Source organism: Pinus tabuliformis, chromosome 3_2 (genome assembly GCF_031772625.1).
Source record: "Pinus tabuliformis cultivar Carrire ecotype Pingquan chromosome 3_2, CPIR1, whole genome shotgun sequence".
In the NCBI taxonomy this organism is placed as follows: domain Eukaryota; kingdom Viridiplantae; phylum Streptophyta; class Pinopsida; order Pinales; family Pinaceae; genus Pinus; species Pinus tabuliformis.
The window spans coordinates 699,176,932-699,195,480 of NC_142302.1; positions in this window are offsets into that span (position 1 = coordinate 699,176,932).

Genomic DNA, 18,549 nt, shown 5'->3' on the forward strand with positions numbered 1-18,549 from the left:
AAATTGACCACGTAACAAGTGGTTTACAAGAACAAAGCCCTTTGTTCCATAAAAATTGATCTGGTTCTAAATACAAAGATGCAATATGTACCTTTTGTAACAACGGTACACAACGTAGATCAAAATATTTCTCCATTTGTAGTATCCAATTTACTGGATCCTTGCCATCAAACTTCCTCATCTTGCTTTTTCTTTATTTTAGGAGCTCAATCTTGAAATGAATGTAACTCTATAATTTTTGATCTTTAAGTTTTGAAATTTCGGCCTGTAGTAGCCCTCTGGGTCCTCTTTCTAACCCCGCAAATCTGATCAATATTGGATTCTCCAAGGAAGATTTATGCCAAATCTCCCACGGTGACCTGATTATAGACTACTTCAGTAGAGCGAACTTGTACAAAGTTCCACATGTCACTGTTTCAACCTTATATTCTAAAAATTATACCCAAACCAAATACAATCCGTCCTCTTTCTGTAACTCCTTACAAAATTTCAATCGAATGCTCAGAGAGAAAGCTATGATGATTTTCCCAAGGTCACCTGTTTAGGATGTAATTCGAGAGTCTGTAAACCCTAACTTCCTCAGATCATATAGCCGAAAATATAGTGCACCAAGATCTAAAATTAGGACCTGAGGTTTAGACTGACGTATTCTCAAATGGTTTTTGTTTTTAGCTTCTGAAACTTCGTAGCGAAATAGCTATAGCGAACCTTCCATAGATGGCATGCTTTAGAAGAAATTATGGATCTTGCAAAGACCCTAACTTCCTCAGATCATATCTCTGAAAATATAGCGAGACAATATCTAAAATTTGGACCCAAGATTCAGCATTATTTCATCTCAAGTGGGTTTGTTTTTTATCTTTTGAAACATCGTAAAAAAATAGTTATAGCGAAAATTTCACGATGACCTGTTTGGAGCAGCGAAACCCTAGAATCCAAAGCTCTGGTACCAAATGTTATGAAACCAACTCACAAAAATATAGAAAAGATAGATCAACACCTTATAAATAAGCCTCTTCGAGGGGGAAACCTCCTTTACATTACACAAATGAACAATTCTTGGATGATACAAATGACAAGACCTCCTTTCTATATATAGGAGTCTAAGGGGTCATAATAGAATCATAGTCGACATAACAATAATAATGTAAGGGCACAATAATAACAATAGTGCTCTTCTATGGGGCACAATAATAACAATGTGGGGACTACATGGGTAGAACAATATAATAAGGGGTTACACTAGTAGTCACCAAATGTTATGAAACCAGCTCATAAAAAGATAGAAAAGGTAGATGAACGCCTTAGAAATAAGCCTTTTCGAGGGGGAAACCTCCGTTACATTACACAAGTGAACAATTCTTAGATGATACAAATGAAAAGACCTCCCTTCTATATATAGGAGTATAAGGGGTCATAATATAATCAGAGCCAACATAACAATAATAATGTAAGGGCACAATATTAACAATAGTGGGCTTCTATGTGGCACAATAATAACAATATGGGGACTACATGGGCACAAAAATATAATAAGGGGTTTGTACTAGTAACAATAGCAGTTACACTAGTAGTATAGGGACCTAACACAAAATAAGAGAGAGGAAAAAGCATTCCTTCCCAAATTACCTAAACCTAATCTTTGAATGAATTAGTGGAAAAATAAGTTAAATACAAGACATATTTACTCAATATGGCCACTTGAGCCTGAGAACGGGGAGGAAATGGATTTAAGGGAACTAAATCTACCTCCTTACCTTTACGTTTTACCTAATGAAGAACACGAAGTGTTATGCAACAAAACACTCCAATATGAGGACATCTTGCGATTAACCCCCTCTAATGGACTAGCATTGGTCAAAAGCTTATGGACCAACATTGGTCAAAATTTAAAACAGTAATGGAAGAAGAAAACACTCCACCATGAAATGAATCGATGCCCAGAACTGACTATTGCTCCAAAGTGGTAATTGCACCCAATTCTAGAAACAAAACTGGATCTAAGAAAGGAGGAGAAACATTATCCTCAAAGCAATCTGGAAGCACAGTACTTCCAAATTTTGGATTTGGTGTTTGAATGCTTTCAAAACATTGGCTATTTCCTAACATTTTCTCAATGCACACATTCTTTGCTTCTTTTAGCTCAAGCTTAGCTTTGAAGGGTTACCACAATCTGTTTCTTTGCTTGCAGGGTAAGTTTGTCCCCAAAGTTGATTTGTTGCCAACTATATATATTATATAAGATTAAAAAAGATAACATGGTCACTGATGCCACTTAAGATAGTGAGATAACTTTCATAATGTTAACTTGAGAAGATGACCAGAAAATATTTCAAGTAATAAATGAATATCCCTCCAAATCAGGCACATTTACTTGTATAATCCCTATGTTATTTGAGCCACCAACTCCTAATTGAGCTGACATTAGTTGTAAGAAAGTGATCTATAACAACAATATGTTTTCATCGAATTTGCATCCCCTCTTTAGGTCACATTCCAAATTGCAGTCTTCAACAAAGTTACTTCCACATTTTGGAATTGGCATTCATGAGCTTGAAAATATTGCTTGTTTCTTAATTTTCTCCTCAATTTTCTTCTTTTGGATGTGGTTCCAGGAATCACAATCCGTACTTTGTGTGATATATTTTATAGGTTGCAATTGGGTCACACCATAAAGCCTTGGATTGGATATAGGAACATAGTTTAGCAACATTACTTGTTGTCACTCAGTATTTTCCGCAATACTCTGCTTATGGATGTGGTGTCAAGCACCATGATCTATTCTTTGTATGATATTTTTGTTTGGTTGCAATTGGGTCTCACCATGATGTGTTGTTTTGAATATAGAAATGTAGTTCATCACCATTACTTGCACTCCTTGAAATAATTATATCTTCCCTCATCAATTCATTTTAGCAAGTATTGCATCAACCTAAGATCAAATACCATTTTCCTATTTGAAGATTTTTTTGAAGTGGTGTGCTTACCTGCAATGTATCTTAGTGAATTCTTAAATATGACATGAAAGCATTTTGATATTTGGTTAAGCTTTCCTTGTTGCATCTTCGAAGGTGAAAATCAAAGAGAAAGGGCTTTATTTCTATTACAATTAGATTTATGTGTTTATTAAGGTTCTTCTTGATGTGGCCTTATGTAGCACTTATTTTCCAAAATTAAAAAAAAAAAAAAAAAACTCACTTGTATACTCTTCCTAATATTTTATTGGAAATAAAGGTTAATTGTTTCCCTTTTGTTTGTTGCAAGTCATCCAATGCAATTATTTTAGTCAGCACACTCAGTAATTATTTAAAATTTAAGATTTCATCAAATCTCAAGTAGTGGCTAATTCAATGGAAAATTTAATTGCCTACATGATTTTTCTTATAAAATTTAAACAAAAATGTTGAGATTTGTTTTCTTTTTGGAAATTTTAAATGTAAAAGAAAAACATTATATTCAAATTTGCATGAACCCTAGTGTGGTTATGATTCTATTCCTTGAATTAGACTAGCATGTCCGTGGAACTACTCAAACAGGTCATTTTTTCTACATCTAGTCATGTTTTGATAACATTGGCTTGCCCATTTGTCCAATGTCATTTTTACATTTGTTCCATCTCCTATGCACTCTATCCAAGGTGTCTATATAATTAGATTAGTTTCTTTTGTATTAGCTTTTTATAAGTTGGAGCCTCCTTGATAATACTTGTTTCGATCCTTGATCTATTCTGCCAAACTTGTAGTGACCATTTATTGTTGAGTACCTCTTGCCACAAGCCCTTGTTATTATTTAGCCTTGAAATCTCCTTAGTGGCTAGTTTTGTAACAAATTTCCCTATATGTTTAATTCTCCAACCTCCTAGATCGACTAGTTAACATATGGATTCCAAAGTAGCTAAAGGCATTCCTCCCTTGATTCTCTTCTAAAGGTAAGATAAATATATACATTTGAGCTTTGTGAGGATATGCTTTGGAGGGGATGCTAAGGAGAGCCCATAGACTAGGGAAACATATAACACACTCTTTATTAATATGGTTTGGCCAACTATAGAAATCCATCTATGGGTCTAGTGGGATATTCTAGACTTCACTTTGTTAAGGATGCAAGTCCAATCTTGAATTTTGTAATTATTAGGTTTTACATGGAATCGTAGGTATGAAATATTATCAATGAAACCCTGCAAAGAGAAGGGAAGAAGCTTGTGTATCATGGGAATATAAGATCAAGGAATGAGGTTGAAACAAATAAAGGATTTTGGTTTATTTATCTCCATTGTTGTTGCTAAATAGAAAAGATCGTGGATTTTGTCATATTATTTGGCTTGAGAGATGTATCCATTTTTGAATAGGAGGTCACCTACGAACATCAGGTGTGTCATTCGAATGCTCTCAACGAATTTAATACTAGAAATAATGTTGTGTATGCTATTTCATAAAGAGACAGACTGAAAAGGATCAAAATATGATGGATTATTTACCTTAGAAATGGTTGTAAGAAAAGTAGAGTTGAAAGCTTGAATCATGATCCTGTTTTTTCTGGATTCTCTTAGATAGGGAGGGTTTAACATGAGTAGCATTTCTACTAGAGACAATATTGTATATTCTATTTCATAAAGAGATGGGTTGAAAATGATTAAAATGGTAAAAATGGATTATATACCTTAGAAATGGTTGCAATAAATGTAGTGTTGAAAGATTGGATCTTGAATGATGAGGTCAAACCTGTTGTGTTACATTCGTAAATGACCAATTTTAGTTTTGGCATGAGAATCAATTCCACGAGAGCTTTGTTTATGTCTTCATCCACCCAAGATGGGAAAGAAATGATTGTTGACATAATTCTTTTTAGGGTCTCTCCAAGAGGGGGGATTGTGTGTATAGTTTTATAGAATATAATACCCCTACAACACTAGAGCCAAAAATTTCATAGTGAATCCCTTTGTTATCTTTAATCCTTTAAACCAAATTATATATATTTCAGGTTTCTACTTGCTTTAGGAAGAAATGGGTGTTTTGAGACCCATCTTATATGATCAGAAATGATCATATGTTAAAACTGATGTAGAATTGATTATGCCATTAATGAATAAAATGTTAACTAAAAGTGCTGAAACCGAGAGAACTGCTTGAGAAGACTTTACGACAGATGATAAAACATAAATAGTATGGAAAATAGTAGTGAAAATAGTAAATACACAGTGATACCAGAAAACAATATTGATTACGGAGTTCGTCCATGATGGACTACGTCTTTGGGTCTGCTTTCAAGATTAGAAACCGCTTTATTAGGATTGAAACCAAGGAGGTCAATTACACAAAAATTTGACTGAACTAAATGTGAACAAAGGCACTTCTTGCCACAGTCAAAAGATAGCTCTCTGAACTAGCTTTCCAATGTCCATCATGGTTCCCAATTCCAGCTCCCGATGCTCCTGTTACACTGAAAACAAAAGAACCTCTATCCCTCCAGAACTTGCACATGAAACTCAAAACCACTCTAATGCATGTCAATGAGAAAAAAACCTTTTTAAAACCATACTAGTAAAATAAAACCTCCTCAAGCTGAATTTAGGATGAACGAGCTACAATCTAGGGTTGTTTGGGTCTCGGTCTTGTCACTGTTTTCCACCTAGGGTAACCTTCATGGTCCTTCAATTAATGTTAAAATAAATTTGCAACAAAAAACCCATTTTAAAACCATATAATAACACATAGTTGTTGGCGGCTTGCTGACCAAGCGGAGGAAGTTGACTACCCACATGTGAACAGGGCAGTCTAACCATCGTCATACACCTGGTGACTTATCCGCATGGCGATTTCGGCAATGGTTCTCCTTGGTGGTTCCAATAACTGGTTAGTGTATTCACATGCGATAACTCCGCCTGACAGTTAACACTCTGTTGTAGTTTGACTAAACTATGTCCGTTAACTTAACAACTGCCTGTTCACATGGTTAACACCGCCCAGTTATAGTTGACGATCTATGGTGATTCCATAACCATAGCGTTGTTCACATGCTACTATCGCCCGCGGTCTTCTTCCATGCGGTTAAGGTTGTGGGTGGTTTATTACATTATTTTGTAATTATTTAACACATATTTGTATGTTGAGGGTTGATAACTTAGGAGTAGGGTTTTTGTAGTGTATTGAAATTTTGTTTAATACATTGGTTTAGGACTGAAGTTAGGGTTTAGGTTTGAGACTTAGGTCTTTTGTTTTTTCTATTACAATGTTTGAATACAATATTTCCCCCAACTTGAAACATCATCTTACCCAAAAATCTTTTACACAAATTGTCACTATGTGACATCAAACCTAATGACCACATCGTTGACCCACACATCACTGATCACGACAGAACAATGCTCAAGATGAACTGTAGCTGACGATGAATTGATGAGATCCTCATGGATCATTATAGCTATATAGCTCTACTTATAATTTTCCAAAACTTCTTCATAATGGAGTATGGTATTGTGCTCATTGTCCAACTCTATTATCCCTTGAATGCATTAAGGTGAGAGGAATATAAGGCATAATTGTTCACTGAGGTAGAATGCCAGCTACTCTACCATTCTGAGCCCAAGGAGGCATCCTCAAAGTGTTTTGAGCACCATTCCATTGATATTCCTTTGATGGAGATTAGGTTCCTTTGAAATTGAGTCTTAATGTCTTCTTGGGTTGTTGAGAGAGGAGTCCAAGAGGAAGAGATTAGTTGAGCTAGTTGGGATGATTAAGCCAATGAGCATTGGTTTCAAATGGAAAGGTTTTTTATCCATTTCATTTATTATGCTCCAAAATGATTGTGGAATTATTTGAACCACCATTAATGAACACCCTTGATTGGTATATTTATTTTAGTATCTTGCTACGGTTGTAATTTGCATAGGTTCTTTTTGGTGCCCCCAATTCTATATACATGTTTCAGGTAATTGTAATCTCTACCTTGCCTTCATTATTTAAATGCCAATGCCGACATTGAATTTTTACATTGAAACAAGATTTCCATGCACATTTGTCATGTTGCTCATTATGTATACGTTTTGAAATACTCAGTTGATACTTATTCAACATATACTTGGAACACCATCTATGTGTTGTGCAAAGAAGTGTGTCTATGTGTTTGTGTGCATTCTCACATCAAAGTATTTTTTGTATATATTTTAATTTTCTCTATTTTTAAATGGAAAACCGATTATTCATATGAATTTGTTCAAAAAATTTAGAATGACTACTCATGGAATTTAATACTGATTGGAATTTGGTGCATAACAAATTCTAAGTTTAGATGGATCCGTGCCAATTAAAAATCAATAACTCATCTTATTCAATATTTGATATAAAACATGATGTCTTTAATTTTTTTTAAATTGCGAGGAATATTTGTAAAAATCAAAGCAATGTAGAAGCATCCTTCAGGAGATTAACAAAGGTTCCTCAATCACTTATCTACTAGTGTTTCCTTACATTTTGTTATATGAATTTGAAAGATATTATGCAAGGTAGACTGTAAAAATCTAGACAATTTTGGAAGGGTTGATTTAGGGAAAATTTTAAGGGTTAAATATAACCATTCTACTAATTTTACATTTCTATTTTCACAATAGATTTCCTAATATCCATTTTTTTCAAAAAAAAAAATTCCAATTTTTATTATATATATATATATATATATATATATATATATATATATATATATATATATATATATATATATATATATATATATATATATATATATATATATATATATATAATACAAAAATCCATGAATCTGTGGAGAAAGCATGCTCCTTCTCCTAAACTGACAAGGTTGACACCTCAAAAAATTGATGAAATTAGATAAAAGGGAATATGTTTCAATTGTGACAACAAGTATAGTGAGGGCATAAATGCAGTAAAAATAAATTATTCGACATAGACTGTGAAGATGAATAGTTTCAAGAATTGGAAGCTTCTAAATATATAGAGCTACAAGAGACTACTCCAAAAATATCTTGTGATGTAGTGGTTGAAATCAATGTTCTACAAACCCACAATATAGAATGATACGTAAAAAGGGAAAAGGAAACACCATTGACTGATTTATGTAGCACACATAACTTCATCAATTAAAATTTTCCAAAACTTTTTAACTTCTTTGTGTATCCAACACCAAAATTTCAGGTAATGATTGTAGATGGGAGTATCACAAATTGTTCATGGAACCACCCTAGTATTAAGCTAAACATGGGGGAGTATTTATTAGATAGTCACATGATTTCAATCGCAATGGGTGGTCTTCATCTTTTGTTTGAGGTCTAGTGTTTAAAATTGTTGGGAAAATTGGAACATAATTTTCAATATATTTTCATCATATTTTCCTTATAAGGTAAGGAAATTGAGCCTATAGGTATCCAAGGGAAACCTTGTAAAGTGATAAGCTCTAATAGCATGACAAAATTTCTCAAGTGGGACACCAAGATGTAATTGAACAATTTTTTTTATTATATGTTCAAACATTTGTATCATCTATTCCAATGAATCTCTAAAACATTTTCAACAATCATTACAATGTATTTGGAGATATGCATAAGGATTTTCCACCTTCTTGATATCATAAATATGCTATTCATTTGCAATTTTGAAGTGTACTAACCTAATATAGGCCTTATGGGTAGCCATATGCATAAAAGAGTGAGACTGAACATATAGATCAAAAAATGTTAGACGCTTGTATCATTCGACCTTACCAAAGTGCTTTCTCTTCACTAATGGTGATGGTTATAACAAATTATTGTTTGTGATGTACATGTCCATATTATAAATAATGAAACAAAATGAAAATCAAAGATAAGTATCATATTCCTCTCGTTAACGAATTATTAGATGAATTGGATGGATTGTTTTATTTACTGAGTTGTGTCTCCATTACGTATATCGTCAAATTAGAATGAGGCAATAATCCATTCCCAAAAAAACCTTTAAAACACATGAAGGTCATTATGAGTTTTTGGTTATCCCATTTTGACTTCCAAATGTACCTTCAACATTTCAAAGATTGGGGAGTTATATTTTCAAACCCACCCTTATAAAATTTTTGTTAATATTTTTTGGTGACATGCTAATCTACAATAAATCTTGGGAAGAGCATGTGCAACATGTTTATAGGCCTTAACACTATTGGAAGAGAAACAAATATTTGTAAAACGTTTCAAGTGTGCCTTTGGGGTTCAAGAAGTGGAATATTGGGGTCCTATTATATTCCATGAGAGTTTCAAAGTGGATCTTAATAAAATTAAATATATGAGAGAATGGCCAATCTCCAAGACCTTTAAGAAACTAAAAGGACTCTTAGGATTAACAAGATATTTTTGCAATTATGTCAAGAATTACGGGAAAATATTAGTAACACTAACAAAATTATTAAAGGAAACATTTTCTTAGACTAAAGAAACAACCAAAGATTTTGAAAAAATTAAAGAAGCTATGTTTACAACTCTCCTCTTGGAGACACTTGACTTCAAAAAATCCTTCATTGTGGAGCATGATGCCTAAATCCATGACATGGTTGTAGTTTTTATGCTGTAGGGAAGGTCTCTTTCCATTGAAAATATCAAACTTAAAGGAAATTACTTAGACCAATCTATGAAAAGGAAATGTTGTCCATGCTACATCTAGTTAAGAAATAGTATCCATACCTAATAGGAAGACACTTCAAAGTAAAATAAATCATGATGTCTTAAAGTACTTCTTGGAACAAATACTATCTTTAAAATAGAAACAAAAATGGGTTACAAATATTTTGGGTTATGACTTTCAAATTATCAACAAAAGGGGAAAATAAAATATTATGGTAGATGCACTCTCAAGCAAAGAGGAAGTCACAAAGGGTCCACTATGTGTTAATTCCATTCCGCATTGTGATTGGATGGAAGAAGCAATGATATAATAGAAGTAAGATGAGAAGGTACACAAGATTATTCAATAACTACATGAGGACCCAAATGCAGTAGAATAATTTATGTGGAATAATGATTTATGGTGGTATCAATATCACTTGTGTAAGAATTCTCAACTCAACGTGAAGGTATTTTTGGAATTACATAGTTCTCTTGTGGGAGTAAATTCAAGGTTCTTAAAGATATAACATAAGATCGTGAAATATTTTTTGGGGGAATGTCTTAATCCATATGTGTAGAAGTTTGTTGTTGAATATGTGGTATGCTAACAAAATAAGGGAGACACAATCAAGACCCCAAGGATCCTTCAACTTGTAATAGCCCCAAGATAAAAATCCATGTAATAAAGTTAATAAAGGAAAAATAAGACCAATGTCATAAGAGACGCATTCCAAGTTGAATGTCATGAAAAACATCTTAGTGGGTGTTCATCTGGTTAATACTATGGCTAAAGGAAATTGGAAAAGGCATTAGCGAAGGCTTTGAAAAGATAGTAGGAATTAATTGGCATTTTATTTATGAAAATAATGGGAATTAGGGGAAAAGGAAGGTGAAAGGTCATAAGTTGCGTGTGCGGAGGAAAATGAAGGAAAAATAATGGAAATTGAAGAAAATATAGACCTCACTAATAAAAAGGCTTCTGATAATTAGTTCACAACCTTTTGTTAGTTCAATTTTGGATCTCTCTCTACTCTCTCTACTCTCTGATACTCTTGCACACTTAGAGAATTCATGGTGCACTCTAGCATTGAAGGAAGAAAGGCAAAGGAAGGACAAGAAAGAAAAGGAAAGCAAAGATCAAGCAAGGAAGAATGAGATTAAGCGGCTACAACGGGATTACTTGCATGTATTGAGTTGCATGTGTGATTTCCTTGCTATTTTTGGCATGCATGGTACATGCATGCGTGTTTTTGGTTCTCTTATTGTCATTGGCATGGTTTTTCTAGGTGTGATAGTGGTTTTCAACCTTGCCTTACCATTTCCATATAGCCATGGTTTGATGGGGTTTCTCTTACTTAGCTATGCTGGATTATTGGATGGTTTCGAAATTGAGTGGGGTCATCTGAGGAAAAATCACAAGGCCTAAGACTCCCTAGACCGCTAAAGGTGGGATTGCAGTAAAGCCTGGTTGTGGGTACCTGGTTGCAGGGGCCTAGGAATCCTTGATCAATAAATGGTGGCATATACGGTAAAGCCTAGAAGGTGGAAGCCGACAAATTCCTCATGGTTCAGGTGGAGAGATCTAGAGTCATCCATGCTTGTATTGGCCTATTGATCATTAGACTAGTACATGGTGGGTTTGTTGTAAATCCTGGTAGTGTATGTTTCTTATTTGGGCCTAGCAATCCCTTCTCAAGATTGCAGTAAATATCGGTTATATAGATGAAGGTTTTGGGCCCAGGAATCCTTGACTAGTATTGGTGGGAAAGACAGTTAATATTGAGGAACCTCTGGTCAGTTTTGTTGTGAGTCCCACATTCATGCTTGGAATATGGCATGGGAGTGATTGGTTGAAAGAAATATTTGGTTTAGCCAAATATATGGTCCGTTGGTACGTGGAAGTCCCTAACTTGATTGGATTTTTCTTATGTTAATAATATCTCTTTCCTTTTGTGTTCTCTGTGTAAATGTACTTTTTATTATGTGACTTTAATGGCTATTATATCATTGTTATTCTATTGGTCATATGCTAGTTATAAGCATGGTTTATGACAGTCTTTGGTTATGGATCTCATCATGTTTTGATTAGTAAATGAAATGTTAATGAATATATGACCTAATATATGATAATGTAGCTAATGTGAGAAGGCATCAAACCTTCTTGACGATTCTCATATAAGTACGAGGTCCCTATGTTCAGATGTGTTTTTATGACCTATACATTATATGTTCATGATGTGTTTGACGAAATTCCTATCATGGTTAGGATGAGTTAGGTTAGGTCCTTGTTTAAGTTTTGCATTAGAGGCCTTGTCTTCTTGTTATTTATCATTTCTGATAATTTCATCAAGCTTTGGGAGGAGTCCTGAGTACTAGCCCTGAAAACGTGGCTCAAATTTTGGTTTCCCTGGCATAGAACTTCTTGAAAAGGTGTAGGAATTTACAGGGTAAGTTCCTCAGACAGAACACCAAAGGACACCACTCACAAACAAATCATAGATCAGTACACCAGTATTGTTGACGTGGTTAAAACCCTCAAAGAGGGAAACAGTCCATGGCCTGAGCCAACGTGACCACTTTAGGAAATTTATTAATAAAAGAATTAAAATTTACACAAGCTTCTCTCATGAATGGTTACTCTACAAATGACCCTCCATGCTCTTTAAATAGAGATCATAGACCAATCAGGTGTTAAGCCATGGATCAAGTGTCGGTAATACGGAGGAGAGAATGAATTGTCGGATCACTACATATCGTGACCGCCGGATTGTAAGTTACAAAAGTACATAGTAAAGAAACACACTTTACCTAACTCTACACTATACCAAGTTATACTTAACTATTTCCTATGTGTCGGAATATCCTAATATCCCCCCTTAAGAACAACTTGGGATAGGATTGAAGGATGTACAAATATGACACAATAGGAGAAGGAAGCAGGCATTAGAGCCTATCCCCCCTTAGTGACAACTTCCTGAACTCCAACCATAAATTGAAGTTTAGTAAACTTTGCCTCTGTGAGAGCCTTTGTAAATATGTTTGCAACTTGATCATCTGTTGAACAATATTGTACTTCAAGAACATGGTTGTGAATGAGCTTTCTGATGAATTGCATGTGCAGTTCAATGCGTTTTCTACGCTGATGTTGGACTAGATCTTTTCATAGTTGAATGGCACGTTGATTATCACACCAAAGTGTAGTCGAATGTTGTTGTTGAAAGCTAAACTCTGACAGGATCTAACGAAGCCACAGGGCTTCCTTAATAGCTTCTACGGCCCCACGATACTCTGCTTCTATTCAAGAAAGAGAAATGGTAGTTTGTTTCTTGCAAGCCCATGTAATAGGTCCTAAACTAAGAGTGAACACATAACCTGCAGTAGACTTCCGATCATTAGGGTCACCAGCCCAATCAGAATCAATGAAACCAACCAATAGAGGAGATGCTTCTACACTGTAATGAATCCAAAACTGGACTGTACCTCAAACATAATGAAGTATTCTTTTATCTTCTTTCCAATGACTTTCATGTGGGTTTTGCATAAACCGAGCAATAAGGCCAATAGCAAAGGAAAGGTCAAGACGAGTATGGGTCAGATACAAAAGTCTTCCTACAAGTTGATGGTATAAGGTAGCATCAACTTCAAGGGAAGTACAAGTGACAGAAAGTTTGGCTCCAGACTGAAAGGGAGAAGGGGCTGGCTTACAGTGTTCGATGTGAAAATGGCGTAGAAGATCACAGGTATACTTCGACTGTCATTTCAAACTTCTTTTTAAGTCTGGACTTCACATGTTTTATAAGGTTGGGATCACTACTAGTGAGGATAAGATCATCAACATAAAGAGCAAGAATGATGAGAGACTTGCCCATTTTCTTGGTGTAGACAGTATTATCAAAATGACACCTAGAAAAGCCAGTTTCTAAAAGAAAGCTATCCATTTGGGCATACCAAGCCCGAGGAGCTTGCTTGAGACCACAAAGGGATTTCTTAAGCCGACATACAAGGCTAGAGTTTGTTTGTATAAATCCAGTAGGTTGTTCCATATAGATTTCTTCATGCAAGTCCGCATGCAAGAAGGCAGATTTACCATCCATCTGATGGACTTCCCATTCGAAAGAGGTAGCAAGGGAAAGAACAAGGTGGATAGAGTTCATTTTTGCAACAGGGAAGAAGGTTTTAGTATAGTCAATCCATTTAACTTGTGAAAAACCCTTAGCAACAAGATGAGCTTTATGTTTATCAACTTTCCCATCTAGTCCATACTTGGTTTTGTAAACCCATTTGCATATAACAAGTTTTCATCCCTTTGGTAGAGGAAAACGATCCCATGTATCATTTGCCAATAATGAACAATATTCTTCATTCATATCTGTGTCCCAATCTAGATGGCCTGAAGATTCTGCAAAGGTGTCAGGATCATAATTCGTTGAAGCTTGAGCCAGTAAAGAAGAGGCTCTATCGAACTGAGAACGTGTACGTCGCTGATCTGTAGGATCTCCGACAAGAGCACTTGTTGCATCCCGAGTAGCACAGACCCATTTTGGAAGTTGAGGAGCTGAAGAAGGATCATGAGAAGGTGGGGGAGGATTTTCATCCTCGCTTTTGTCATCTGAAGAAGAAATATTTTCAAAAGTAGAAGAGATAGAGAGAGGTGGCACATCTGCTGAACTAGGCTCGTAGGCCGATATATTTTTAGCAAACTTTACACCTCTTCTAATGATAACATTTTTGGACTTAAGTGAAATAAGTCTATATCCTTTGACATCTTCAGAATATCCAACAAAAATACATTTTTCACTCTTAGGTTCTAAAGCTTTATGTTTCTCATCTGGAATATGGGCCCATGCTACACTTACAAAACACGAAAGTGAATTACATCTGGTTTAATTGAGCTCCATGCTTCTTCTGGAGTGATATTCTTTAAAACCTTAGTAGGAGTGCGATTTATTATGTAATTTGCACAGTTAATTGCTTCTACCCAAAAATTAAGACTATGTCCTTTAGATTGAATCATACAATTAGCCATTTCCTTTAAGGTGTGATTCTTCCTTTCAACTACACCATTTTGTTGTGGAGTATATGGAACAGTATGTTGCCTTTGAATTCCATTCTCAGTGAAAAAGTTGATGAATTTGTTGTTAATGTATCCTCCGCCATTATCAGATCTTAGCTTAAGAATTTGATGTCCAGATTGCTTTTCAACAAAGGCCTTAATAGCCAAAAACATGTTAAATACTTCACTCTTGAGTTTTAAGAAGTATACCCAAGTGCGTCTGGAGAAATCATCAATGAAAGTTAAGAAATACTTGTAGCCAGAGAATGAAACAATTGGAAGTGGACCACATAAATCACTATGCACAAGCTATAAAGGGGTTGAGGCGTGCCAAGGGGCACATTTTTCAAAACTATTCCAATGATGTTTTCCGAGTACACATCCGGAAGAACCACCATCTCTACAAGATACCATTGGAAGACCTGTCACCATATTTTCTTTACATAGATTCTGAAGGGAGTGATAGTTTAAATGACCAAATTTCTCATGCCAAAGTTTGCTCACTTCATCATTATGAGCAACAAATACTGAGGGAATATTTGATGACCCAAAGTTGTTAAACTTATACAACCTTGTAGAATAATCAGCAATGCCAGTGGCTAAAATCTGTCTAAGATCTCTTATGTCCTTAATTACAACATCGTGAGGTGAAAATTCAACGATTTTACCTTCACCTGAATGAGTTATATGATATACAGATAGAAGGTTGTAGGATAAAGTGGGAACACATAATACATCATTAAATTGACCATTATCTATATGAATAGTTCCAATTCCTACAACACTAGGACATCTATCATCACCAACATATATATTTTTCGTGTTACAATCATTTAAAGAAGAAAACGTGGCTTTGTTTTTGGCCATGTGATAAGAAGCTCCAGAATTAATGAGCCACTCATGAGAATTAGAAGAAGAAGATACATTTAGTGCATATCCAGACGGAGATGTTTGACAACCACATGCAAAAAGTGTTATTCCTGAAGATGAAGTTGAAGTTGAAGTGTGCTCCAAATGGATGTTATGCTTCTTCATTGCTACTTCCAAGGCTTCCATCTTCTTAAAGCATTTGGATTCTAAGTGGCCATCTCGATTACAAAAGTGGCAATGTCAATCAGTCTTCTTCCCTTTGTTTTTATTTGCCTTATCATTTTGTTGAAATGATTTTTCATTCTGAGGCTGAAATTGCTTAGGACCCTTGTTTGGTTTAGGACCATTCCTTTTAGGATACGACTTCTTAGGATTCTTTAAATTTGGTTGATGTTGGGCAGCTAAGGCTTTCTTAGAAGAGTTTCCAAGATTAAGAAGACCAAGGTGTAAGAGTTTTTCTTCTTCTCTTATTAAAGAATCACAAAAGGAATCAAAGGAAGGGGACTTGTAGGCTTATCCTTGAGAAATGAAGGCTTCTCTTGTAGAATGGAAGGTGGAAACAAACACAGAGTAGGCTGGTCCCAACTTAGTAATAATGGAATAGATAAGGTAACCATCTTCTTTCATAACCTTAACACCTTCCAAGAGAAGTCTAAGGGTCTTGAACTTGGACAAAAAATCTTCAATGGAAGGAAAATTATTGGGGTCCAGTGTAAGCAACTCATTTTCGAGTTGATGGACAAAATTCATTTTTAATTCCAAAAACTTTAGTGATCTATTTCATTATTTCATCAGGAGTATCAAGTTCTGCGATATGGAATCTAAGGTCTAGAGAAATAGACATCCCTATCAACCCACGTGCTTGATCTTGCCTATTTTCTCAGTTGGCTGCCTTATCTTCATCTTTCGGTTTGGTTTCTTGGCCTGAGGCTATTTGGTAAAGACCTTTACTTCTAAGTAAATCCACAATGTAGGACCACCATTGGAAGTAGTTGGTGCTATCAAGAATAAGTTGGCATGGATTTTCCATTTTTAATAGAAACTAAAGCTATATATGCTGAAAATAAGTGTTCCAATTGAAAGATCTTGAAGAAATAGGCTAATTAAAATAAAACGGCTCTGAAACGGCTTCCGAATGAAGAAGTTATGTGTTATGTAAAAATTAGTTGGATTAGGTCTATTATTTAATTTTCAGTTAAATTAGACGAAAGGGCACGATCATAAGATCATGCCCTTTCCCCAAAGGGTGTCCATGGTGGTATATAAGCCAGGAACACCATTTGTAATCATCATCATTTTTAATTCATCTTTTAATAAAATATTTATACATATATTACTATTTTTCAAGAATTTTCTGCATTATCTGGTATCAGAGCCCGTTCAGTTCTCTGGCAAGACGCTGCATAGAAGAAGTATCATCCCCCGCCGTCCTCTATTTTCCCTCCACGCTGCTATCTCTGCCGCCATCCTTCCTATAATCTTTGAGCAGCCCGCACACCATTTCCATCGCCTACCGCCTGTTCTAAACCACGATTCAGTCGTTTCCATCGTGATGGTTCATGTGACTGTTCGTGCTATCATGTGTAGATATATAAATGTTTATATCAATAAAATATATATATAAAGATTAATTTGTATATATATATATATTATATAATATAATTATATAATTATATATATATACGTTATATATATTACATAACTTAACTTAATAGGTTATATATATTACATAACTTAACTTAATAAGTTATATATATATATAATGTGAATTTAATTAATTAATTTTTTAATTAGAAAAAAAAAAAAAAAAAAAAACAACAACAACAACAACAACGCTTCCATCCCTAGATGATGAGGGAAGAGTCATTTTAGAACCAGAAGGTATTTTGTCTACTAGAGAAAGAAAGCTTCAATATCGTACTATCAAGGAATATCTGATTAAGTGGAAGGAATTATCCGAAGAAGAAGCTTCTTGGGAGAATGAAGCATTTTGTCAACAACATTCGTCGTTACGTATGCTTTGAGGACAAAGCATTCTTTTCAGAGGAAGGCAATGTTATGTAAAAATTAGTTAAATTGGGTTTATTATTTAATTTTCATTTAAATTAGACGAAAGGGCACGATCATAAGATCATGCTGTTTCCCCAAAGGGTTTCCATGGCATTATATAAGCCAGGAACCCCATTTGTAATCATCATCATCTGTAATTCATCTTTTAATAAAATATTTATACATATATTACTGTTTTTCAAGAATTTTCCACATTATTATGGCTTTTTGAAGAAAAGTTGTTGAAAATGTCGACTTAGTGTGGGAATGTGCGGAAATGAATGATAATGTTATATTAAAAAAGTCTGCACCCTTTCCAAACTTAATCTAATAAAGTAGCTTTGGACCAAGAAAGACTTAAACTCAAGACCTCTATTCTCATAAAGTAGCTTTGGACCAAGTGAGATAGATTAAAAGGCTAGTAATTTTTGGAAAAGAGGAAGGGTTTTTTTTTTTTTTCAATCACTGAAGCTTTGGGCTGCGTGTTTACTTGAGAAAGCTCTTTTTTCCCTACAAAACGAAAAATACAAAAGCCAACACAGATATATAAAAAAAAAAAACCTTACGGCTTGAAGTTAGCTTTAGCCAGAAACTAAATATTTTCCTCAATGTTTCTAATTTTCCGAGATCACACTAGGGCACGGCGGAAAAGATCATACGCATGAGAAAAATCCTTCCTCTCTATTTCTGATTTTCCTAGATTGCACAGAGTCACGGGGCAAAGAGCAAAAATAGAAATGAAAGGTATAGATCCGGTAATAAAAAAAACAAAGAGCTAAATAAACTGAAATAAATAGAGAGAAAATAACTAAAAACTGCAAATAAACACTGTATACCTCCAGATATTAAAAATGACATAGCTAGGGCTACCAAAAACCTTTTCACGTGAAATGAAAGGGGTTCCTCACTGGAACAGATGCTCCTAACACAATAGAGCAGTCCTCTTGGCCCGAAAGCAGTCAGAAATAGTAGATCT